Source organism: Lagopus muta, chromosome 13 (genome assembly GCF_023343835.1).
Source record: "Lagopus muta isolate bLagMut1 chromosome 13, bLagMut1 primary, whole genome shotgun sequence".
Classification (NCBI taxonomy): domain Eukaryota; kingdom Metazoa; phylum Chordata; class Aves; order Galliformes; family Phasianidae; genus Lagopus; species Lagopus muta.
In genome coordinates this window covers 15,947,691-15,974,281 of record NC_064445.1, presented here as the reverse complement: position 1 = coordinate 15,974,281, position 26,591 = coordinate 15,947,691, and the positions used below count along the sequence as shown (strand labels likewise).

Sequence of the window (26,591 nt, the reverse complement as noted above, 5' to 3'; positions counted from 1 at the left end):
CTGCATTCAGTCTCTCAGAGAGTTGATAAAAGCTCAGGCTGTACCTTTAGCAGAATACAATCCTGTATTTGATAGTCTGGTCAAACCTCCAGGAATAATCTCTTGCCTGCTTCAAAGCAAAACTAGTCAAAAAAGAGATTCTGCAGCAAATTATCTCTTGCCCTGGGGGCTGTTGAGAGGGATAGTGCTAGAGATAGGGTGAGGCACTGAGTGACCTCCACAGTGCTCCTAAGTACCCTTCATAAGAAAGGTCAAGGATAGACTTTTTCCTCTCTGTGAAGTTTCTTCAGACAGCTGGAGCCTTGTCTGTCTCTTTTTGCTGCTGGTTAGCCTGGCTTTCTACCAAGAGATTCCTTGATTCACAAGGCTGTATTTCTTTTCTCCTCTGACATTTTCTATCTCTCCTTCCTTCCCACTGGTTGTTTGACCTGGCGGTTATTGGTTTATAGGTGCTACCTGCACAGAACGCCAATTTGAGAGAAGCAAACCAACAAAGACCCACCAGCAAACAGATTTGTGTATGATGAGAAGCATCCAAGTGTGCATCCTTTAAGAAAGAAAGTTACCTAACTGTCCTCCCTGTGCTGATGACCCTCATCCATCACACTTTTGAACTGTGGTTCAGGAGGAGGGATGAACTGTGATGATCTGTGCTGTCAAAATAGAATTTGCAGACTGACACAGATTTACAGGGAGTTCATAAAATATGCACTGACTTCCAGGATATGGAAACTGCAGAGTCATTTTTGCTAGTTCTCATTACAAGAACAACTGTGACCATTTAAAAATAATTTTGAGAGTGCTTTTGAGTATAAACATATTGTAACGTAGGCTATTAAATTAAGCATTGCAAGTAGTAAAGGTAGCTGTGTTTAGATTTAATATATTTAGTGATTAAAAATCAAAGTTTCACAGAAGTTAAGGCCTGCTGAGCATAATTAAACTGGATTCTGTTAAAAGGTACTGTCATCAAAATAAAATGCAGGCTAAGGTAAAGTATACAGAACCTGCCATAAATTGAAAACCTGCCAGTTTACCTGCAGCTTGTTTGTTCCTCAGTCATGCTGAAGATAGATGAGTTTAAGAATTAGGATTGGAAAGAAGTAGTTATTACCTTTCGCTTTGAGATGCTCAAGCTTTATATCTATTTGAAAAGCTACTGCTTCAACTCCATGCAGTGTGAAAGGCAATTGTGCTATCAAATACCAGCAAAAAAGAAGAGAGGGCTTGTGTTTTCACTTGCATTACAGAAATACGATTAGAGATTTTTTGGTTTCTTTAACTGTAGTATTCAGAGAAAGCTAAATGCTGAGAAAGTACAAATCAAGGTTTTTTTGAAGGGACTTTCTGCAGTTTCCAGTTTAGATGCTGCAGATTCTTTAGTAGTCAACATGACTTCTGTCTAATTTTCTTACATAATAATAATAAAAATACTAAAAAGAAGTCAGCACGGTTGCATCATGTCTAAGATTCTCCAATTTAAAAGAAAATTAAAAATCTGGCTTTTATTTCTGTTTTTCAAGATTTTGGATTTCCAGGGGCTTTTTTTTTTTTTTTTTTTGCACAGGATTTTGCACACTGTGAATAGGGTTCTGTTGTGCTGCTGTAGATTTCTGCAGGGGATGTGGAGATGTTCGCTTCCAATAGTATTTCATTGTTCATGAATGTCATGGGTGACTCAGTACTGCACAAAGCAGGCATGTAAGATCTTATCTTATAGATACAATTTGCAAATTCTTCTAGTTTCAAACAGCAAACAAACCTGAACATGGTCAATTGCTTGGGTTTATAATTTACTCTGAGTTTTCCTGGTAAAGGCTGAAATAGAAGAATAGTTTGCTCCAGAGCTGCATCTCATTCTTGGGTATATTTATATGTACCCCTGTGCTTGATCTTACTGAGAGGCAGGCTGCAGTCTAGCAGCAGGCTATGAGAAGATGTTCTGTTTAGGTACCTCACATTTCCAGCAGCACTCACAAAAATAATGTTTGTGAGGGAACTAAGTATTTCATGAACTTGCTTCAAATTCCTTCATTTTGGATGAGCAGATTTTTCTTATAACTTGCTTTGCTGTCACAGATGGAATGCAGAATTCAGTATTATTTTATACATCCTGGAAGTGAAAATTGAGCTGGAACATTAAGTCCCACTGATTCACCTATAGGAAAACAGGGAAATGCTAACATCCTCCTCACTGTATTAGTCAGAGGAATAAGGCATGAAGGTTAAAGTACTAATTTGGCAAAATACAGAAATATGTTAAATGCATATAGGTGTATGATTGTTATCCACACTTACTAAAGCTGGTGCTCTGACCGCTGTGTCTCACACCAGTTGTGATGCAGTGGGTGCACTGCACAGACACTGCTGTTGTGTGCCATGTCACAAAAACCTCAGTGGTGAATCTTCACACATTTATTACTTTTACTAGCATCTTTGCGTTGTTCTTTTTTGAAACAGAAATAAGGTTTCCCCCTTAAACCTCCAGCAGCCTGTACTGCACCAAGCACAAGTCAACAGAGAGCTCTGGAATAAGCAAGGTGATGCATGAGTCCTGACAGTAAGGTGCTGTGGGGGGAAGCAGACATTCACTTCCTTTGGCTGAATGAGGTGTGGGGTCTTCCTTGACTCTTCTGTGCCCAGAGCTCTCAGCCAGGCATGGCGACCTGTCTGAAGGACAGGAGAGGTGCGAGGACAAAGGGGACGTTCCAGGAATGGGAGAACCCAGTTTGGTGCAGGGATGGAGGCCAAGTATTGTCTTGGGCACATGCTGAGATGTAATAGTTGCTAAATTAGTACTCAATCAGCTGTGGAGATGTGTGATGAAAGAAAGCAAGCATGCCGGAGGTAAATGTGTTTCCCTCAGCATTGACCTGAATTTTATTGAAAAGGCTTTTCCAGGCAGGGCCGAAGATGAATCTCATATGTGTGTCCTATACGTTATGTATTTGAATTGTTAGAGACTGATATGTGCTTAAGTTTGCATGCTGTGAAAAATAGAAGCCAAGCAGACGCATAGCACAGGGCCATGCAGGAGGCTGTGCCTGGTGGTGGCAGCCATTGGGGGTCTGAGGACAGCTCCCTTACCTTGCCTTGTCTTGTGGCAGAGGCACACTGTGTGTGATTTGCAGCGTTCAATTAAGAAAGCGAAACTTCCCTGCTGCATAAAAATTGAAAGCTGCTGATCCTGACGGGTAATCTGCGAAGGTGTCTGTCAGACTGCTTCAAAAACAGCGTACTGCAAATTGAAATTTACTAAACAGGCAAAACGCCGTCAGGGGAATTACGATGAGCCTGTAGAAGGAAGGCCAGATAATTTAAACAACCTTGAGCGAAGGCACTGCCAGTGCACTTGTTTTTTATGCCCCTCAGAGGTCAAGAGGACGGGTGCCATTTTCCTGCCTCTGAGGTGGGTGCTCTGCAGGAGAGGGTGGCTGTCCTACATAGCCAACCTGAGGCGTTTTCTCTGTTTAATCCATTCTGCCCCATTTTCCGTTGGATATCTGGCCTCCAAGCTGATCTGTCAGCACTGGGGCATGCTTCATCTCCCCTTCCAGCTTCACCTTGCCAGACTCTGGCAGAAGCTCTCTTCTACTGATTTTTAAGCCAGCGCCCATGTGGCAGTGCAGGAATGAAAGCTAAGTGTTGTTCCTCAGGCAGTGCTGTTTGTTGCTGTCTGCCAACGTGACCACCATGAGTTTCTTCTCCTCTGCGGTCAGACCAGCGCAGGGTTTTAGCTGCAGAGATGGTGGTGGATGTAATTTTTTATTGTGCCTACTGGGAACGCAATTTGACTAGAAATACAACCGATACTTTGGAGTATTTAGTGTTGGCTTTAACAAAGAGTTATATGTAAGCTGAAATAAAAGCCATAGTTTATATATCGCTCTTTAAAAGGAAATATGTACAAGCTGGCTTTTATATTTGGACATATTCTTTTTGCTGGCAACACACCTTAGCTAACAAAGCAGGATTTCTTACATTTTTACAAACTAAGGATTACTGCTACTATCAGGAGGAACTGCAGTCTAAAACAGTGAAATCTTTTTGTTGTTATCATAAAATCCAAGGTGTCTGAAGAAATCTGCTGCACGTTTGGTTTCAATAGACCTTAAATGTGAACAAACAACAACAAAAAAGCACAAGTTGTTTTAGGGACTAAAATTAGATTTTCTAGGTACTAATATTGTATTCCAGTTTCCCATTTTTCTTTTTTTCCCTCCTGATGAGTGCCATACTTTATTTCTTCAGTTTTCTAGAATTTCAGAAAAGATCCCTGAGTAGTTTGGCACTTCCAGACTATTTCTCTATTACCTTATTGCTGAGTATCACTGCTATTTGATGATCTGTATATAGCCATATTGAGTAGTATATTCCCATGAATTTCATTAGTATTTTTATAGGCAATATATCCATAAATTCTTAATATTTTCCTAAATTTGTCTTCAGACGTACCAACATTTACAATGAAATAAACACTACTGCATCATTAAAATTTCTTTTTTTCTTTGTATGTACCTATCTTTGCTGGTAGACCTAGAAAGATTTTCTTATTCCTCTTAAGACTAAGCATTGTCTTGTTCTGCCTTCTTGTGTCCTTTATTTTTTTGTTGTGAGCCTATAACTGATGCCTAAGGTACAGACTGCCCTCATATAACCCACTTGACTGCTCCGCATAAATGAGATTTTTAATGGTCTGGTTACTTGTCATTAATTGGCTCAGACAGGCTTGAATTTTGTCACACATCTTGACCTTTATTGAATCAACAGCTTTCACAAATAAAGGTCAACAAATTCTGGCCTTGGCACCTCTTTACAGAATTGCTTTGATCACACATGCCAAAATCCAAATCTCTGGTCCCTAAAAGTGCTTCTATAAATACACACATTCTAGCATATGACTGGACCTGAAACATTAAAATATACTTTACATTAGCAGCAATTTCAATAATTGATGCTCCTTTGACTCCAGTCTGCTTCAGTCTTTGAGGGGTAAAACCAAAACACCACACTTGAAAACCAGCCACCTTGCTTAGCAGAGACATAGCACCATCCATCTTCATGTCTTTTTGTCTGTTTGCGACCTGAGTGTGATGTGATCTGAGTAATGCCTCGATAACCTGTGCTTTTGTTCTTTAAAGCATGGAATAAAGACCTAGCAGCATTAGTGGGTCTTTTGTGTAGTAAAAAACGCCATATGGACAGGTATAGTCTTAGGTGCATACAGAAAAACAAATGCTTACTGGACCATGAGCTTATTTGAAATAAAAAATGATCTGTTTGCATGAGGTTTCCATGTCTGCAGAGTTTAAGACATGAATGAAATGTTATCCACTGTCTGTATTGTCCTTATTTATATACATGTCCTTATTTACATACCGATTTTTTTACATTCTATATGAAAGTAGTCAGGTTGGTTCTTCTGTGTGCCTGTGTTTCTCTCGGAGACAAGATGTAGCACACTTAGGCTCAATAGAGGAAGAGCAAAACAACATTTTTATCACAAGGAGGTTAAGACAGCTTATTTGTGGAGCAGTCCTTGTGTTTGTGTGTGTGATTCATGGCCTGCTGGTGCTCTCTGTAACCTATTTGTGAATATAGGGCACTGCTGTCTACCCATGTGTGCTGCTCTCCTAGTCCCATGGGTCCACAGCTATTAATAGTCCTTATTTCCAGGCTTTCTTGAACTGTGCTTTTCTTTCCCCATGGTTCATTTGTTGTAGGTGTTTATGAGTCTTGTAGCTTTGACTTTTGTGAGCTGTAATTGGGGCTGGATGTGCTCCTGTGTCAATATTCTCTGAAATCTGCCAGGGTAGGAAGAGTGCAATTTACAGTTGTTCTTGTAAGTGGTAGAAGCAAATATACTAATGAACATGACATATGGCATTACGTGACAAAACTCGCAGTGGCGATGCCCCTGATTTTAATGGCAGTTCTTTAAATCTGCTCAACCTGTGTGAATCTTTGGGCATGGTTCATGCTTGTAATGTTTTAGATACGCATTTTCAGATGTCTCTCTTTAATTTTATGAGATAATCCACCTGAGATATTGAAAGATAAACAAAGTTTTTAAAGTGAAAAGCTAGAGAATGGCAGTACTTCAGAACTCCGAACCTTAATTAGCAGGGCTTCCCTTGTGCCTGGGGCCTGGTGAGGCAAGCAAAAGCTGAAGTAAGGTTACTGCAATGCCTGTAAAGGATTTTTTCGTGACAATCTGTTTCATTTTTGTTACACAAATACGTAGCACATATCTTAAAGGAAAATAATGAAAAGCCACAACTTTCTGGTTTGGATCAGCCTTATTTGCTTCAGGGTTTGGAAACTCTGTGATGCCAAATATAGTTGGCCCAGCTATCATATTTTGAGATGAAGTGAATAAGATGTTTTTAAGTACTGATGTACTATATACTCAGCTTAACAAGGCTATTTATATTCTTTCATCAGTACGAGACATCTTATACTTTTTTATGATGAGGAAAAAGATGTAAGAAATAAAGAGTTGGTGTGAGATGAGGAACTTAGAAGGACTTCTCAACTTTATGTACTTTTAGCCATTTAAGGGCAGTACTGAAGTGTTCAGAGAAACTGTGAAACAAGCTTGAACTGTTTACTGTTCAATTTTAATCACAGAGATGCTGATTGCCCTGCTTTGCTACTTAGTGCTCTAAACAAGCCATCCAAGTTGGTGTATTTTTGTCATTGACAGAATCCTGCTGAAAGTCTTTCATTTTAGAGTAAAGTCAGAATACTTGGAGGCAGCTGCCCTTCTCGTGATGCTGTAATCCTTGGTGTTGTTTCAGTAATTGATATTTTACCTCTGGTTTTGCCCTCAGTCTCTATTGCTTTGACATGAGAAAGCTGAAGAAATTATGAAGTGTGTATATTTCTACTTCTTCTTCTTACAGGATCATTACATAATCATGAGCTTTACTGATTTCAGTCATAATTTCAGTGCTTCTTTTCCCCTTCAGGTAATCTTTGCTAGTGAAACAGCTACTATCTGCATGGTATCTTAACACACCTAAAATGCAACTGAGCTAAAGCCTGATACAAGGCCTCTTGATCTTGAAAGTCAGTGGCCGACTCAAAGAAAGGACAGGAAGAGTCAGCTGCTTGGGCAGATAAACAATGAATATAGGTATTTACTGCTTCATTTGAAACTATCCCTCCAGATGATAAAGAGCTATCAAAAGGTACTTTAAATTAATTTGCCTGCTGTCCACCTCTTCTTTTCCTTGTTCACTCTGGCAGGTTGTTGCCCCATGCAGTATATTTAATCGCAGTTTGGAAATACATATTGGGCACAGTTAATTCTGCATCAGCACAGCAGGCAGTGTGGTGTAGATGAGTACTATTTTAGAGCCTTTGACTGTAATTTCTCCAGGCCACAGGCCATAACTTCTTTTGTTTATATTTATGATGCTAAAGATAATGAGACCTTGATCCTAAGTTGTGAAGAACTAACTGAACACACACGGTACATTATCATTAATCTTAGAAGGTAGTTGGAGAATAGCACTTCATGCCCTCGTCTTGGTATGATTTAAAAGCTGATCTCTGAATGAAAGTGGCTTGAAAATGAAGAAAAAAAAAAAAAAAGAAAGAAAAAAAAGAAAAATACTGTTGTGTTAAATTTTGGCTTTTGTTAGTGCCTGCATTGAGATCAGTAATGTTTCACTTCTTTTAAAGTAATTCCTACTAAGCAGGGTAAAAGGGTATTTTAACATTTTCTCACAATTTAGGCATAGTCAACCTATCCTCGTTTTTATCATTTTAATATCCTTCCAGATATTTTAAAAGATTTTAATGAAGTAAATGCTTTCCTTTCACTTCTTCTAAACAATATAAAGTTTACTGTGACATCTTATTTCAAGATTAACATTCCTGTATTGCATCAGGTTATAACGAAATATCCCAAATAACCCTTAGTTTCTCAGAAACACTTAGAAATTTGATAATTATCTTGTCCTACAGCAGGTAATTTCAGTGCCATTGTATTGAAAAATACATTATTATTTTCTTTTCCAATTCCTTTTAAGATGGATATTTTTCAACATATTAGAAGATCATTACTAACTCAAAATAGACTTATGAAACTGGTAATTTGCCTGTCAAAAACAGACCACAGATGTAGCTGAGAGAGGTATACTAATGGAATGGCACTAATGCAATTTCACAAATAACTTAATGAAGCATGTAAAGCATATTTCTTCCATTAAGTACACATAGCATGAAGTCGCATTTTGCTTACTGGGTGTGAAAAATATTTTTAATCAGCTTAAAGATGAAGAGACTCTTCAAGGTTATGCTACCAAAAGCCATAAAAAGGAACAATTTCAACAGAAGACTAGGGAGAAAAAAAGCCAACACAATAAAGCAGCAGTATCTCTTTGCATATGTGCCTTTGTGGGGCCCTTAATCCCCAGGAAGGAACAGCCTGGGGAAGGGTGGCTGTTCTTCAGTGCGCAAGCTGGTGCTCTCAGATCTTCTGCTGCCTTATCCCAAAGTGTGGAATGAGGGGAAAGACAAATGAGAGGTAACGTTTCGGGCAATGTTAAGCAACTAAGACAAGAGGCTGTGCTTAATGCACAGTTTTAATACCCCTTTATAACCCTGTTGGGTGCAGTCCCAGCAACTGAAACCTGTGTGAAGTCTGCCCAGATCTTTGATGGTATGTTTTCCTTCAGGGCGCTTGTCTATAAAGTTCACCATGAATGTAACACCTCTTGAATAGAGCTAGGAGGTGCGTGTAGGAAATTCTTTTCTCCAGCATTCTTTATTGCTGCTACTGTCACTGCCTGAGCGTGGCTCAGAGGAGAGCTCTGTCATTCCTTAGATGAGTGCTGCACTGAACGATAACAGAGAGGAAACTAAGACAAAATAAATGAAAAAGTAGTACCATAAACTAGGGAGTCCCACTATGAATTTATTGAAGGTGTTGTTGTGGCTTAACGAGAACGTTTTTAGAGTAGTTAAATAGCAGACCCGAGGCTATTCCCAAATGCCTTCCCAGTCTTTCCTTTTCTAAAGGTCGGTGTGATGGAGCATACAGTTGGCTTCTCACGCTGAGATCATGTATTGCTGACAGTCTGTACTCCCAATTACCATTTTTCCAGTCTCCAGAGTGAGCTTGGCCCGCCATGCCTGGTTACGTTAATGTCACTCTGTAATGCCATTAACAATAAATGCACTGAATGCCAATACAATCCTAATCTGTACCATTCAGAGTGGTGCAGTTCTTACAAGTTTTTATATGTTAAAAAAAAAAAAAAAAGATTAAATCCCCTGAACCTCTTATTTCTTCATAGAATATTGTTGCTAAGGTGTAGAAATAGTTGACACATTTTCTTATTGTAGGTACTGGTAAATTAATCTGTGTGGGCTCTTGCTATATTGCCAAGTACCAAGGAAATAATTCCTGTAGTGAATTACTGTCCAGTGCAGTGTAGGCAGGAGAAAAAATTCTATTTTTCTTTTATTTATGCTTTTACTATTGAATCTTTGAATCAGTAAAGAAGAAAATTTATTCAAGTAGTTTAGTATGTACTCATATTCTTGACTAATGACATCAGATAGTATTACATTGAGTTTTAAGCTTGAATACTTGCATTAAAGGTCTTTGCTGTTGGCTACTCAAGTTCTTCATCTCACCAGTAATTCATCAAAATAGTGAAAATGCAACCTCAGGTTGAACAAAGCCCAAAATTATTCAATGCTTTTGATGAATTCAAAAGTAAAATGTGTCAATTTTTTTTTTTTTCATTCAAAAGACAATGGTTCATTTAATTTTGAACGTTTCAGAGAAAATTTGTTTTATATTTACGTCCTGGATTCCTGTTAGGAAATGTTCAAATTTATACACAGTTGTAAATTTTTTTTTTGCTGAATTTTACTGAAAAAATTAAATTTGTCACATTTTGTTGACAAATGTGCATTAAATACTTTGCTCAAAGAATTGCACTCTACTGATCTGCAGCAATATTAGAAATATTACGGGTAGCGCTTTGAATAACTCACATTTTTGTCTGCATATGGGATGGAATTTGTACAGGCTGCAAAAGCATTCTTCTGGTGCTCAGAAGTGGGCTTGGAAGTTAGCCAGCATATGTCTTCAATCTATGGAGGTCGCTCCAAAAGTAATGCCTCCTATTTATTTCTGTAGAAACTACAACGGATACAAACAGCATAATGACACAGTTTGAGAGAGCAAGTTCTCAGCTACAAAACACTCTTTTGCAGTGTAGTTAACATCAGGAGCTATGTGTTTTCACTGAGCCTGTATGCTGCACTTGTGAAACTCTGCAAGGTAGTCCAGAAAGTAGCTTGTCTTTCATGTCACCGTCAGCTCTGCAGTAACGCACCACCCACTGCCTTGCTATGCTAAAACTCACTATTTGGTCTCCATTAAGTCAGTGGTCATCCAGCAAGTGCCACTGAATGTCAATGGGTGCAATTACTTCTGCATGGAGGAATTTGGTTCAACATCTTTGCTTCACGTGTACTTCAGTGTCAGAAGCCATTCACACTGCCCCTTTGCTGCCTTCTGTTACATGGCAACAAAACATAACAGGATAGTGGTGGGAAGGTTCAACCTCTACTGCCATACAACCAACATTTGCTTCTGAGGTTGTGGGCCAACAGAATAAAAAAGGAGGCCTTGCTCTTGGAGCAGCCCTCATACTTGTAACTGAGTAAAATGGTTCACTGTGGTGAGCCTCTTCCACTAGCGATGCACCATCTGTCCTTCCAGAAGCTGTTCATTTCAAAAAATGGTAGGTTAAAGTATTCTAGAACATCTGAAATTCTCCAAATCCCTTTTTTTTTCCTTTAGCTGTGAATGAAAAGGTTTTATTCCTTCTTTCATAAAAGAGCATTTCTTTTATGTGAAGAGCCTGCCATGCACATCTATAAATGCGAGAATGAGTAAAAGAGAAGAATTGCAGCAGCTCCTTTCATTAAATGACCACAAAACAGGATGAAGGCTTCACTAATCTTGTTGATTTCTTACACTGTAGTTCTCTTTAGTCACCTCTACCAACACAAGCAGTCTAAAATATATAAGATGGAAAAAAGTTTTTGGAGTTAGCCAAAGATTTTACTGAAAAAAAAAAAAAGTTGTCCTGTTTTGAACAACTAACTTTTGTGTTATTGGAGTATTTGGCATGTCATTGAAAGCCTTTTGGAATATATACCCCTAATTACAGCTTTATTGAAGAGCACAGGGAAAATCATTCACTAGTTTGTCTAATAAAATCTCTTAGGGAGATTAATTTACAGCACCTGTTTTGTGATTAATTTCTATGCACGTGTTTTGTGTGTGGTACTGCTAAAGTCAGTGGGAATTTGCAGTGGAATCACTGTGGATTTATCCACCTAATTTTTGCCCCCAAGGCAGACCATCAAGGTCTAAGTTTTGGAAATCACATTTATGCTCTTGTTCTGAGCTACGAGGCTGATTTCCCTCTGGCCGCTACCTGATAGAAATCAGGAATTAATCTCATTGATTTCAGCTGTTATGCTCATAGTAAGTCTGCTTAATGGAAGTTCACTTATTTAACACGTGGCAGTGATATGGAATGAACAGGGCAGTCAGTTGTAGCAGAAGTGGCTTTGCTATTTCTACTTTTCTTTCCGATAGGACAAGATTTATTGTTATTATTTTCTTTCAGAAATTAATGCTTTGTCAGAGTTAAAAGCTTGCATTTAAGAATTGTCCAGTATGTAGTCTGTCAGTGTAAGCTTATTAGTAGAGATCCTTTTCTTAAAGATAATAAAAAGATGAGCTTAGAGAATACATAGCACATATTGGTCTTTTGTTAAATATCAGAAAACGACACAGTAATAAGGAGATGGCATTTCTTAAAAGCCTGTCATGTTCTGGAGGCTGCGGAAGGGAGATAAAAATGGTTTGCTATTTACCAAAGTTAGGGAAAAAAAAACGATAAAATGATAGAGAGCAAACAGAGGCAGTTAACTTGCTTGAATAATTATCCATTAACAGTTTTGATAATTATAGATGAAGCCCTGAACTTCTTAATCTTGCAAAATGCTACTGGAACCAGAAGCAGGAAGATCACTGTGCATGTTAATTATTTTTTCATGAATGCTTTCTTTCATCTTTAGTTTTCTAGCTCTTTGCTCCCATTTCCCCTAACGTTTCATAGGTGTAAGATAAATTTGATAAGGTCTGGAGTAAATTTGATAAGGTCTGAATTCCCTGTAAGCATGATGTAGGTAGAAAATTAGCTGATACGTTTTCATGCATCCGTAATGGTTATTAACCTGTGTCTGTCTTAAGAGGGTTTTCACAACTGCCCATGGTCCTTGTGATGAATTCATAAGCCCTATTCAAAAGGGGAAGAAAATCGAATTAGAATATAAATGATATGAAATAAAAACTACTAAACAGAAACTACTTCACATAAATTGGAGTCAAAGTGTCTCTTCAGAAATTGACCGTTTCTCATGCCGAATTAGAGATCAAGAATGAAATTACCAGTCATTCATCAGCTCTAACGCAGAAATGTTAATAAAGAAAGCATTGCCAGGAGTTTTCAAAAGTAGGAAGTCTCCTTTCTTTGTATATTGCTATTGATGTTAGTAAGAAGGTAAATTATGATGCAAAACCAAGTGGGTGAATGCACAAGTGAACATGAATTACTGATTTTTTTTTCCATTATTTTGTTTACTTTTTCAGACTTCATCATAGGCTAGAGATGTTGCATTATACTATCTAGTAAATTCTAATCAATATTATAAAAGTTATAGAATATCCTAAGCTGGAAAAGACCCACCTGGATTATGGAGTCCAACTCCTGGTCACACGTAGCATCACATGCAGTTCAAACCCTAAGTCTGAAAGTGATGTCTGAATACCTCTGGCAGCTCAGGGCTGTGATTCCTGCCCTGGACAACCTGTTCCAGTGCCTGATTGCTGTTTAAATATATACATATGTATATAAACACCCTTAATTTGTATTATGCAGAATTGATTTACTTTGAAAACAGGTAGTTTTCATGCTGAACATTTTCAATAGATACTAAGAAAAAGCTCAGTGCATTTTCTACTGAGTAACTATTTGTAGTAGGCACTGTTCATGGTCTGGAAGAGTTCCACATAAACCCATTTCTATTGGGATTTTGCAGGGTTGAGTGGAAATAGCATGTTGATCAAGTAAATACTGCAAGCAAAGCCTGGCTTCCTGTAATTCATTTAGTTCTCTTCATCTATAGGGAATTCTTTTGGTCTATAGAGTAAATGCACCAGAAATGCCTTCTTTCTTAATGAACTTGTTGCTTTCTAGTGGCACTGCTGGCACTGTTTGAGCAGGCTGGCACTGAAAACACAGCTGAACTTTATCTGTGTTGAATTTTGTCTGTAATTCATCCATTGGTGCTCAGTTAAGTTAATGAAGTTGCAATGATGTAAATGAGGGCCCAGGAATTCTGGAGTTTATTGCTAATTGCCATTGATGCTGCAAGGACATGTGAAAGGTAGCAGGATCACTGGGGCTCCTAATTGCAGTGTCAGTGTCCATCAGCTGGTAATCACAGCCCTTTGCGTGAGGTTACTAGCTGAGCAATATGCAAGACCAGGCAGTTATGTTTTCTCATCTGTAGATATTGGTGGTCTCTGATTTTTGAAAGCACATCCTAAAATAAATACTTTCAGAATAGGGAAGATTGCTTCAGCTGAAGGATTTTGAGGACCTGAGGCTGAACCTGAGAAATTATGTTTTACAAAAGTATAATGATGTCAGCTAGCTGTCAGAACTGCACTGCGCAAGAAGATCTATAGGAAAAAATAAATATAATGAGACTTTGCTGATACAACTGTAGAAACTTGTAGAATTTGAAAGCTACACTCAATTTGTTGTGCTTGTAAGGATTACCATTCCTTATCAAATGTTTTTGATTTCAGAGCAATGAGGTTTCCAGCTAAATGTTCTTTAGCACCAGGTTTAGCAGCTGCAGAGCTTTGCGCTGTAGCTTTGATAGGAGAAAGATAGAAGAGAATGTCAGAAACAGGGATAAAAAATACTAGGAAATTCTTGATCTATATTAAATATATTGACTATAAAACTTGAGTGCAGAGATGTGCACAAATTGGTTATACTATTTATCATTGATTGTATTGATCCACATAATGCAGAAAGCTTCGTCTGTGATCAAAACTCATCTCTGCATTGTGCTCTGTTGGACTGTTGCAAATGTAGCATTTTGAGTTTAGCAACTGGGAGATTGAGCTGGGGGGCTCAGCAGGGCCTTACTGAAGGAAGAGAGAAGCTGAAGGAAGCAGCACAGACCCCATCCTGCTGAGAGCCACGTGAACCCCACTGCCCTCAAGTCCTCACCTGTGTCTCCAGATATCCCTGCTGTGGAAATAGAAGTAGTACAACTTGGACAGACTTCTCTCCAATGGCTGCAGATCCTTCTCTAGGCTCTCATGGCTTCTCATGGCTCGGTAGCTTGTTGTTGGCCCTCGTCCCACCACTACACAAAGTTCTCTAAAACGAAGTTCAGCAACAGCCTGTAGAGCACCCACAAAGCAGGCATCAGGTAGGGAGTTGGTGTTTGGGGAAGGCGTGTGAAAAAGAGGGCATCAGGGATAAGCTTTTGTTTTGTACCTCTATTTGAGATTTGGAAGTCTTCTGGGTAATTTTTTTTAGTGGGAGCTTAATGTAGGATGTACACGGCAGCATTGCTTAAGGGTCCACAGGCAGTCCTAGCCTTGATTTACTCAACAATCAAGGGAAATAGGCCAGTGGGGTCAGTTGCATTAGGAAGTTCTTGATGTGCAACAGAGCCAAATCTGTGACAGTGGTGTTCCTCCGCTCTGTGCCGTCCATCCATAGTTCATGCAGAGTCTTTCTGGCTTTTGTGTCACACAAAGCAGAGTGCAGCAGTCTGTGCTCAGATGTGTGCTGTCCTGCTCACACTGCTGGTCTGCTGCAACTAGTTAATTTACAGACTCCTTGGTTATCTCTATGTTGCAATGAAGGTCATATCTCCCTCTGTGTTAATCCTTTATTTACCTAGCTTTTCCTGTGCCCTACCATAACTTCCTTACATCTGTATAAAAGCTTTCTAAGCTTGCCTTAGAAGTGCAGGTCTTGGCTCTTCCTATTGATACTGGTTAGGCTGTTGCTAAGTGATGTATTTTTTTTTAGCAATTAAAGCTGGGCACAATAGCTGTCAACTTTCTTTTAACTGGTTTTTAATCCAAGGCATGGGTATTTGGCAATTTCTGGTTAGTGGATTTCCTGAAAGGCTTCAAGAAGCTGCTGTTGCTTTCCCTGTGCTGTTCTCCATTTCTTTGAAAAAGTCAAGTGCTTCATGGATTAAAGAAAACACAGTAAAATTTTTTTGTGCATCTGCTTCCTGATTACATCCTGAGCGCTCAGGTTTAACTTGCATGACCTTGGTATTGCTCTGGTTGATATTCAAGCTGTAATTTCACACTTAATCTTTCAAAACATTCAGAAGAGGGAACCAATTTTGTTCAATTTCAGCAACAAGTGTTGCATCTCGTGTAGTCAAGGTCAGTCAGAATAGGGCAGCCAACCTGAATGCTAGGATTAAATACGTGTGGCAAATTGAACATAATCAATTACAATTAAAGAGCTTAGCAATACAATCTCAAAATTACTTTTGAGATAAGTGCAAAATCTCATTATTTGTTTATGACTTTTAAGGGGCATTTTTCTCTTAAACGTTTATGATAGTTCTTGAAATGAAAAAGTAGCAAATTTAATAGCAATAATAGGTTGTAGCCTTCTCAAAATGTAGTCCACCTGTGGTGCTTGTGATTGCAGGTTTTTTTTGTTGGACTTAAAAATAGATTGTTGAATTAAGAAGCAAAATGAATCATAGACGGCGAATGGATATAATGATCTTTGGAACTGCACAAAAAGCATCAGAATTGTTATTATTGACTGATTACATGTAAATTAGTAAATTTGAAGGCCACCTGAAACCCTGGTATTCACTGAATCCAGTCTCACAACTGCCATGGCCATTAGGTTCCAGCAGTTTGTGGTCACTTGAATAGTGGCTGAGTCCTGCATGGCTTTCTGCTGGGCTGTGGTTGAATGGAGAAGGTTTGACAGACTTCTGGGAATTGTATCATGAAACCAACAGTTTTCTTACACCACAGGAGCACGCATGCCAGGTATATGTAGGCTTACCAAAGTAACTTTCACTGAGGTGTCACAGTTTTCCAGAGCAGGAAAAACCATCCTTTAGTATGAACCACACAAAACCTGTCAGGGATACTGGCAGTGAAGTCCCTGAATGGCTCAGTGCTTTCCTCACTAGCACTGCTACCTGAGCTGACCTGTGTTGCATTGATAGCATAATCACAACTGCAAAATGGGCAGATGTGTAAATGCATCTTCAGGCCTTTGGTGGTGTGATAAAGGCATCTCTGCAAACTGCATTTCCTGTCGTTTCTGTAGTAGCCTTCTCTAGAGATCTCACTTGACTGTAGTGGCTCTCGTCTCTGTAACACAAACAGCTGGGCTCTGTGGTTCATCTCCTTGCAAGGAGCAATCGGTTGCTCTCTGGAAGTCATCTGCTTGATGCTGTGGTAGGGTTTAATCATGGGAGAATCTATCAGGGCACTGAGTTCCTCCATTTCCTTGTGTGGATGAATTTCTCAGTTAGCTCTCTTCAGTGCTGAGCTAAAGGATGGTTAATTCTCACATTAATGAATGCAGAGACAACCATCGGGTTGTGTTAGACTTTGTAATGACACAGGCAGCCGCGTGTATTAGTTATGGTTCTGTAAGTAAACATTACCTCCTAGGTTCGAGTAGGACTGGATGTAACCTGAGCTATATAAGCAAGTGTTATTTAGGCTTGCAAAGTGATTGAAATATAGAAAAAATTCTTAATAGAAAACAAGCCTACAATAAAATGTAGATATAATTTTGACAAGCACAAATGATACTTTGAAACCATTAAAAAAATTCTTGTTAGAAAAACATAGAAAACTTTAGTTTTTGGACTGAAACAATGCAATTTATTCAGCCTGACTTTTCAAATAGTTTTCTTAGATACAAATTGTAAATAAGAGGTTTCTTTTTTGAGTTCCAGAGATTTTGAATTAGAGCCTTAACGGAATATATTGTTTGCTTTAGAGGTGAAAACATGGAAAAGAAATATTGGTGTCTCTTTGGTCTTAGAAACAACACATCATATACTTCTGGAGACAAGGCTAAATAGATTATAAAGATTTAAAATGAGAAATACTGATACTGTAAATGAAAATCAGATATCTTAAACTTGAGTTGACATATATGTGATTTTGAAGTGCAGAATGTTTTAGGTACTGTGCTCTGAAATGAGTATTAAGTACAGAAGTTGATATTCTTCCTCTTTGTGCCTCAGCAGGAGATGGCTCATAACAATAAAATAATAATATAAAAAAGTGCTGAGATGCATCCTTTCTCTCAAAAGTGTTGCTGAGTTCCTTGGCACTGAACTAGTCTTCAAATTACTGAAAACAGTAGGTAAAAAAGGTCTTCTATTGCAGAGTAATAGGGCAGATTCACCTAGTTGTTGGGCTTTTTTCAGTGCTCTTTATGTGCTTTGTTATTACTTGCCCTATGCAAGATTCAAATCAGCTTTAAAAGCATTTAAGCCCCTGAAAGCAAAAATATTTTGTACACAGGCCAAAATGTTCCCCTTATTTCACTCTCTGTGGCACTGAGTCTCAGGAAATATGGCCATCTACCAAAGCTGACTCAAACACAATGAGGTGGAAAAACATGACCTTCAGAAGGATGATTTAGCATGTAGATTGTAGAATACATTTCTATTAGATTGCTTGCAGCTTGGAACCATTGAGGATATTTGTAAAAGAGCTTTGCAAATACGGCATGTTGCCATGTAAACAAGCTGCTACTATTAGGAATAAATTTTGCTTAATATGGAGAGTAGTTTCTTGGTATTTACACTGTGGAATTCTCACATCACAGACGTTATTTAATCCTCATGTTGGGAGAGCTTTGCTACCCAGAAGTGGAAATCATCTTCCTTTTCACCATCTTTGAATGATTGCTTTTTATAAAGAAGGTGGTTGCTCATAACCAAAATTTTACCTTTGAAACAAGCAGAGCTAAAATGAGCACTTGCTGTATAACACAATAGACCCTAATCCAAAGCCTTTTTCCTTCATTTGTTGCATGGCTCAAATCTGAGGGAATGCCTTCTCTTAATCCTGGCAGTGTTCCTGCCCCTCTGTGTGCTTCCTGGTTAATTTTTGCTCATTCCATATGGTGTTTAAACTCCAAACATCTCTGCCCAGACTCTGTAGCTGCTTGTAGGCTAGGCCTAGCACCATGTGGTCCTAAAAACAACTTTTATGCCAGAAAGATATTACTCAGATCTGCTATTAATAGTAGTATTGACTGCGATAATAAGGTTGCATTCTACCATAATTCTGAAAAGTCAGGAATGCATGGGCAGATTGGATAAGGGGTAGGAAATACTAGAAGAAAAACTAAGTAAGGAATGGATGTGCAAATTTTTCTATGGCGTTTGCATTAGTGCTCTCATGTAATGTTAGAACGAAGCTCAGTGCAATAGAACTTGCTTATCTCAAGTGCATAAACAGGCCTATAAAAATGATTGGATCTGATGTGAAGATGAGACTGTACTTGTCCCCCTTTTTTCCTACCATTACATCTGCCTGCACCTCTAATAACCACTGCCCTTCCCCCCAAAGCTGTGTCTAAAGCTCTGTGACTGCCCAGCTGGGGGGCTGCACAGTGCAGGGCAGAGCCTGGAGAACACAGCAATGTGCTGTGCCTTGGCCTCTGCTGGAAAAAGGAATTGTTATGCACATGGCATGGCTAAATGCATTCAAACATGTATGTTTAGCCCTCAGGTCAGCTCTTGGACCTTTTGGCATACACTGAGTTTGGTGACATGACCTGTGGAAGGATGAGATTATCCCCATACTCCTCTTTAGATGACATCTTTGGGTGAGAGGCAGATATCTGTGGGTTTTAACCTGGGTCAGGGGTATGTTTTGGAGTTAGTCTTTTGGTGATCTGCCCACATGAACTTTGGTCAGCATCAAGGCAGAGTCTTGAAGTTCATGAACTGGATTGCTTCTGGATGAAACAAAACTAGAAGACATGCTCTGGGAGCACAGATACAGTGCTCCAAGTGCAAATGAGCTTTCAGTGGATAGGACCAGACTAAAACTAGTCTGAAGTGGGTGAAACACCCTGGTACATGCAGTACATGGATATCAGGACCTCGGCATCTTTTTAGTCTACAGACCTGATCTTATTGCATTCTGTTTTATAATTAACATATGCATAGCATAATAGCTATTCAAAATAGCTTTCAAAATCACAGTATTTGAGGAAGAGTCTGAGATTTACAGCTCCTTTTTCTCCCCCGAGCATGGTGTGGCCATGTGATGTAGGCACAGCTCTGTGACTGTACCATCATCCCACCCCCACCACGATTCAGTCCTGCTGATGTAACACCATAACGACAGATGTGGTCTTTCAGGTTGACTTCCTCTAGAGCACTGGCCACAGATCTGTGAATGAAACCTTCATCTGGAATAATGGACTTGAATGAACACTAGTGTTAATTTTCTGAGAGATAATGCAATCAGTTCATAATCTTTCATAGAGGAATCAGACTTGGAAAAGAGTTGCTAGGGCTTGCAATAAAGGAGTTAGTGACAGATGCTTGAGCAACCTTTAAGAGTGGTTATATGGAAGTTATATGGAGTAAGAGAGTTACTGGGGTGGAACAAATTGGGTCAGGCAGAGCAGCTAAGACAGGAGAAGAGTCAATATTTAGAGAGGAGTTGCAGACTGTTGTTGTCCAGGATAAGCAGGATGAGAATGCTATTGATCTTAGATATTTATAGAGCACCCATCACTGTAGTATATTATGTAATCGATACTCCAATTTTCAGGGGCATTCATGAGAAGCATGACATTTTAGAGAATCTGCTGATGGAAGTGGAATGGGTCCTGGTCCCTGCATGTTTCTGCTCACAGATAACTAAGGAGCCTATGAGAACCAGTGCCAAATTCTCCAGCCACTTTCTGAAGACAGAAATTTCTGTCTGCATGTTTCAAGTTTGACATTGACTTCACTCCTGTAGCTTCTCTGCAAATTGCATCATTTTGAGGCAAAATCCCCATATAAAATGCAAAATCCAGGATGCAAATTAAAGATTTATGACTTTCTGTCTGTCAGTTTTGATTCCATCATGTGTTCATTAGTCATGCCCTACTGTGCCGCCCTGTAACAGTGCTGACTGATGTTGACCGCAGACATTATAAATGATCCCTTTTGATACATTAGTTAATTACAAAGGAAATCAGCCTTTCCTGGCAAATTCAAATCCATCTTAAAATTTCATGGAGAGACAATTAATTATGAGGAAAGTTATTTATGAATTTACTAAGAAAGTGGATCTGTTCTCATTAAAATAAGCTTGAAGGTACAAAATGATGATAAAATCAGTTACCTGCTTAACTCTTTTGGTGCATGTTACTCTAATGAGCTGAGAGACTCTGAGACTTCTCATTTAGCACTTACAATTAAATTCGGCTAATGTAAGGCAAAAAGAGACTTGGAAGGGACTTGCTTTACACATGCTGGGAAGTATGAAGGAACAGAAATTATGTATATGCACAGACTTTCTTACTTTAAAGTATGTTCAAATGCTGGTCAACTTCTGTCTTCGCTTTGTTTGTTTAAATATAGGAAATTCTGCACATAGTCCTGATTTACCCCAAGTAGAAGGCAGGATTTAAATTCAGGGATTGCACAGAAATTGTCATTTAATCCAGGGAGCCATGATAGAATTTGCCACAGCCTTTGAAATTTTATTTTCCTTATATTATTATTTTTCACATCTTCCATTTTGGTAGGATTATGCCATCATGATGCAGAGTTTTCAATCCCAAGAAATCTTTTTCTTTCTCATGATCTTTACTCTAGAGATGCCAAGAACTCACTAAAGAGCATGGATGAGGACCAGTTGGTCACTTAAACCTACATGTCTATATCATTGGCAAAGACTGAGAGATGTGAACCGTCCCCTCGCTATCACCAATACATTATGTGTACAAGGTGATTTGAAAAGATGAATAGTACACAGATCTGTAAATCTACACACAAAAAGATGTGAAGATGGACTAAAGCTATATTTTCAAGCCATTTGAAGTCATGAAAAGCATCAAAATTGCCAAATGATGTGGTAGATTTGTAAGATGTGGTTACATCTGAGCTGAGAGTGTTATGATATCTTGGTTCTCTTACAGAGATGGATGCTGTACTGATCACACAACAACAAGTATTACGCCCTGGTGACCTGGTTCAGTGTTTCATTACATTTTGTAGGATAGCAACATGTAACTTCTCACAGAATCACAGAATCACAGAATCACAAGGTTGGAAACGACCTGCAAGATCATCTAGTCCAACCACCCTCCCATTCCTATCAGTGCCACAAGCTACTACTACATACTTCTCTATGATTGAATGTGCAATCACTCTTACATTTGTTTTTCCACAGATGTTTCTTTTACTACACTGTAAGATCAGTAAAACGAAGACGAAAGAGATGATAAGTGTTCTTGAGAATGTGTTTACTGAATGATTGGAGAGAAGTCATCATGACATCCATGTAATAGGTGGTGTTCTGCCTTCTTCCTGACTTCCAAAAATGTATATTTTTTTCACATCAAAATTACAGCTTGCAAATGAAATTTCAGTTGAAAAGGTGATTGCTTGTTTCCTTTCAGTTATTTCTGTGACATTGAAAGGTCACAGACAGGTGGCACTCTGTGTACATAGTGCTCAGGCCAAGGGACAAGGTCACTAACGGCACTGGTGAGGGGAAATCTGTTACTCTGTGTGTGAGTATGCTGAGAACTAGGGCTGTGTGATAGAAAAATCTAGTAATCAACTAAACAGCCACAAAGAGATAACTTTATTCATTTATTTAGTCACAGAATCACAGAATCACAGAATCACAGAATCACCTGGGTTGGAAGGGACCTCAAGGATCATGTAGTTCCAACCCCCCTGCCTGGCAGGGCCATCAAACATTCACATTCAGATCAGGTTGCCCAGGACCCCGTCCAACCTGGCCTTAAACACATCCAAGGACGGGGCATCCACAACCTCCCTGGGCAGCCCCTTCCAGGGCCTAACCACTCTCCTTGTAAAGAACTTCCCCCTAACATCCAACCTAAATCTTCCCTCCTTCAACTTGGATCCATTTCCCCTAGTCCTGCTGTTGTCAGCCCTGTTGAAGAGTTTACTCCCCTCCTGGGTGTAGGTTCCCTTCAGGTATTGATAGGCTGCAATGAGGTCACCCCGCAGCCTTCTCTTCTCCAGGCTGAACAAGCCCAACTCCCTCAGCCTGTCCTCATAGGGGAGGTGCTCCAGCCCCCTGATCATCTTAGTCGCCCTCCTCTGGACCCTTTCCAAAATCTCTATGTCTTTCTTGTACTGAGGGCTCCACACCTGGACACAGTACTCCAGATGGGGCCTCACAAGACCCGAGTAGAGAGGGACAATCACCTCCCTGTCCCTGCTGGCCACCCCTCTCCTGATGGAGCCCAGGATTCCATTTGCCTTTCCAGCTGCCAGAGCGCACTGCTGGCTCATGTTAAGTCTTAGCTCAGAATCCTTCTAAGCTTGCAGTACTTCTCAGTCAAAATTCAGATGTCCACTTGAATTCTATTATTTGATTATGTTTCTGAATAATGCTTATTCTCTGATAAAACCTAAACATTATAAAAGCATCTGATGCTCTGACCCACAAGTCAGTGGTTGTGGATATATCCAAACCACTCTCTAATTTTTAAGCTTCTTCAAGCCAGAGAAACATTTCAGTTTGGTCTCAAGAGCAGATTTCTGAAGGTGACATGGATGTGACCATCTTCCCTCACCTTGCCAGCATTCCTGGCTGTGTACCTGCTGTGTGTCATATGACAGGAGGAAGGCAACCAGGCACCACACCTGCATTGCCAGGTTGCCCTGGTGTGCTGCTGCCTCTGCTTTGACTCACTCAGGGAGAAACTCCAGCTTGGTGGAACTGTGCTTCATCTGATGGATGCAGGAGTGTTTGAATAACAGCATTGGATGAACTCTTAGTTCTTTTTTTTCTTCCCTCGGAGGATCTGAATGTCATCTTTTGCTCTGGTCTAGGTTAACAGCTTAAAAAAATGAGGAAAGAAAGTGAAAATGCTCTCTGTCTTCTGGCACTTTTCTTTCATGATTACTTTCAGAAGTGGTGATAAGTGAAATTTCTTTTGCTATTTACATTTCCTGTCCCTAATTTGTACTGCAGTGCTCATGGATCTCCTTGAAATGTAAAGTTAGGCCACTTCCAGCAATGTACTTCAATTTGCATCAGGAATTGCATGTCAGTCCTTTGTAGACATCTGGGATAGTGTTGAATCAGCTTGTAGTTCCTGTGAAACCTGGGGCAGTTTCTCCTCAAGTATGAAGGGAAGAAGGACAGTGTGATTCATTCAGAAGTATTGGCTAAATCAGTTTTAAGTGCCAAAATTGAGCGCATGATGACACAATGTTTTATTTTTAATTTTGTTTTGTTAAATTTAGCCATTTTACTCAGCGGCAGGTTCAGCAAAGATCCCAGATATATCACAAGTAGTCTGCTATATTTTTTGAGAAATACTTTTTTCTCCTGTTATATTGTTTGCAAGCTGATACATTCTCCCCCAGGCAGTGTTTTTGCATCTGTGTGGCAGTGACAATAAACAATCACCTTCAGACCCAGATACAATAAATCAGCATGTTTTTCAGTTCATATCAATGTCAAACCAACTAGTCAGACTGGCTACACATTGCACTGAAGTTTAATAAACCTAGGCCAGCTGTATTGTACAGTTCTGTCATTCTGCACTAAAGGGGATGTTTAAATTAAAGAGAAGGATGCGTGGTTTAAAATTAAAGCTGATGTAGCTGTGGTCACAGCAGCAATGCATTGTCTGTGAAAAATCTCTATGATTTGTCAGCTTTTCAAGTGTACTGTGCAGGCTAGATCAGCAATGAGAAACTGAACAGGGCCTTAACATTTGTCATGTGGGAATGTTCTGTGTTGGGTTTGGAGAAGTTACATTCAAAATACAGGTGATCCCATTTCCTGTCTTGTGGTCCTTGTATGAAAAACTAAGTGATGTCTGATGGTCAGCAAAATTGCATGGACTTTTATTGTTCCTTAGCAGTCAGGAAGAGAAAGAGATTAGTAAGGGAAGGGATGTTAACAGTTATGATTTCCCTCTTGTAGAAGGCTCTATCAAAAAATAGTGAATCTTTCACTTTCCATACTCCTAATTTACTTCTACTGATTTTTCCTTTTCTTTTTAGCATAATTAGATGTTCCATTGCCTCTGAGAAGTTGCTTCCTTTTCTAAGGTGAGTTCTATGCATTGCCTGTCTATCAGTGTTGACACATTCCTGTGGGCTCTTCAGACACATTTGGTCATGGTGGAAGGATATTTCCTCACCAGTGGTGCAGGCTTGTCTCCAGCTCCCCAGGCCTGGGTCCAACTGTTGAAGGGAGAGCAGCATGACAACATGATTTCTTGTGAGGGAGAGGAACCAAAATTAGTTACTTAGGAGATTATTTCCATTCCTGCATACTTCTGCTCCATGATTCAAGGTAGAGCTGGCCTCTGGGTACATCTGGAAGAGCTTTGGAAGTGCTAAGATCTCAAGTTGCTTTCACTTTCCCAAGGGTAGATGGAGAAGAGAAGGAAGTCTCAGGGTTAGGAAGCTTCTGTTTTCTGCCTTGGCAACAGTGGCAACTGCTTTGGCTTTTCTGATTTGGTTTTCACTGTGATAGTTAAGAATCAATTCCAGAAACTGCACTGGATTTATTTGATGAGGTGCATATCTGAAAATGAGGCATAGCCTCCTGGACACACAACTGTGCAGTGTCTGGAAGTGACAGAAGTTGAGGTCTGCCTCAAGTACTTCACTTTCTACCCCAACAAAGAATCTAAGAAGGCTGCAATACCAAAGCCTGTTCCATCTAAACTATTTAGACTTAATTGGTAGTCTGCTTTATCCCAGTTCATTTTCAGCTGCAGAAAATATGAGAACAAAATGAAATATGGTTTCCTGAAGCAGGCATTTGCTGCTGCTTCGGCAGGGCTTTGTGGAGGAAGCTGTTGTAAAGTCTTTTCCCCTGGAGCTATGGCTCTGCATACAGGGCCACACTTGTGGCCAAGTGATGAACTTCTGTCCTTCTATTCACGTTGATGGCATGCCCGTCATTTAGGCCCCCTGATAACCTGAGGTTGTGTATAATCTAAATCCAGCTGAGAAAATTTCCTTCTCAGCCTGGCAAAGAATCAGTGTGAATTTAAACTATAAAATGCACTCACAGTGAAAGCCTGTTTCCCCATAGTTCTTGTGGCGCTTCTGAAGCTCTTTCTGTGTGTGAATGGTCTGTGAAAGCACTTTAAATACTCATGAACACATTCATTAATTTGAAATTATTCAGTGAATGACATATGTAATTACGACTCAGTGTGTGGGTTGCCTATAAAGGATCAGCTCTGAAGCAGCAGTGGGGATTCACTCGATGATGTTTGCTATTTGTGTGATACAGTCAGCCCCCGTCAGTGTTGGGACAGCACAGCAGCTCTTCCTCAGTGGCTCTTGAGTTTCCAAATCACTTTCTCACTGTGGCCTGAGCTGGCTAGGGGACTGGCCTGTGGCAGACCTGGCCTGTAATCAGAGAGTTGTGGCACCATCGTTACCCTGAAGCACATCTGAAGTCCTGCATTTCCTTCCTTCTTCCGATAGTGCTTTGCTATAGGTCCTACTGGGGCCATTTGGAAGAGTTCCTGGGCCCTGAATCAGAGCCTCCCACGTGCTGTGCTCACCAACGTACTGTGCTGCTCCTGAGCATCTTACTCCTCTTCAGCAATTGCTGACGAAACTCTGCATGTAACACATTCATAATCACAGTATGGAGAACTGTTCTCAAGATGCAGGCTGCCACTTACATGATTCATCGAATTCATTTTCCCTCTCTCTCTTCCAAGACATCTTCCTGCTCTCTTTGATGAATCTAGCTCGGAGCCTATTATTTATACAGGGCACACTGTCGCTGAGCAGTTGACACCCATGTGTATCTACATTGTTGAAGTAATGCTTCCCTAATAGTTAATGGTTGCTGTTAAGATTAAATCAATCATTGTAGATCAGATGGGACAGGAACACTGAATCTCTGGTTAATGTATGAACCAGACAGATGCCTTAACTCCTTTCATTTATGTAGAGCATTAATTAATAGAAACATAGAGAATTTCAGAGATTCTCTGTTTCTTCTGATATTTAGCAACAGCATGAAACTAAATTTGCAGTGCCCATTACTAAAAATTTATTGGACATCTAATTAATTAATATTATGTCTTTGTATATTATTTTTATTATCATTTTTACTTCCTAGCCAGTGAGTTTATTGAAAGTAAAAGAAAGGCAAAATCCTCAGCTTGAAAAGTGCTGTTGTGGAATGTGGTTTGAATACAGCAAGATTGGCGGTATGAGTGAAGCTG

The 26,591-nt window shown here is 39.6% G+C and overlaps 1 long non-coding RNA gene across 1 annotated transcript in view; it reads left to right on the top strand.

Moving 5' to 3' along the window:
* LOC125699656 (uncharacterized) overlaps positions 1-26,591 on the top strand; it is a 41,124-nt gene that overhangs the window by 11,517 nt on the left and 3,016 nt on the right. Inside the window, exon 2 of the long non-coding RNA XR_007379647.1 lies at positions 24,391-24,438. This is a non-coding gene — a long non-coding RNA (uncharacterized LOC125699656). The remainder of the gene's footprint in view (positions 1-24,390; positions 24,439-26,591) is intronic.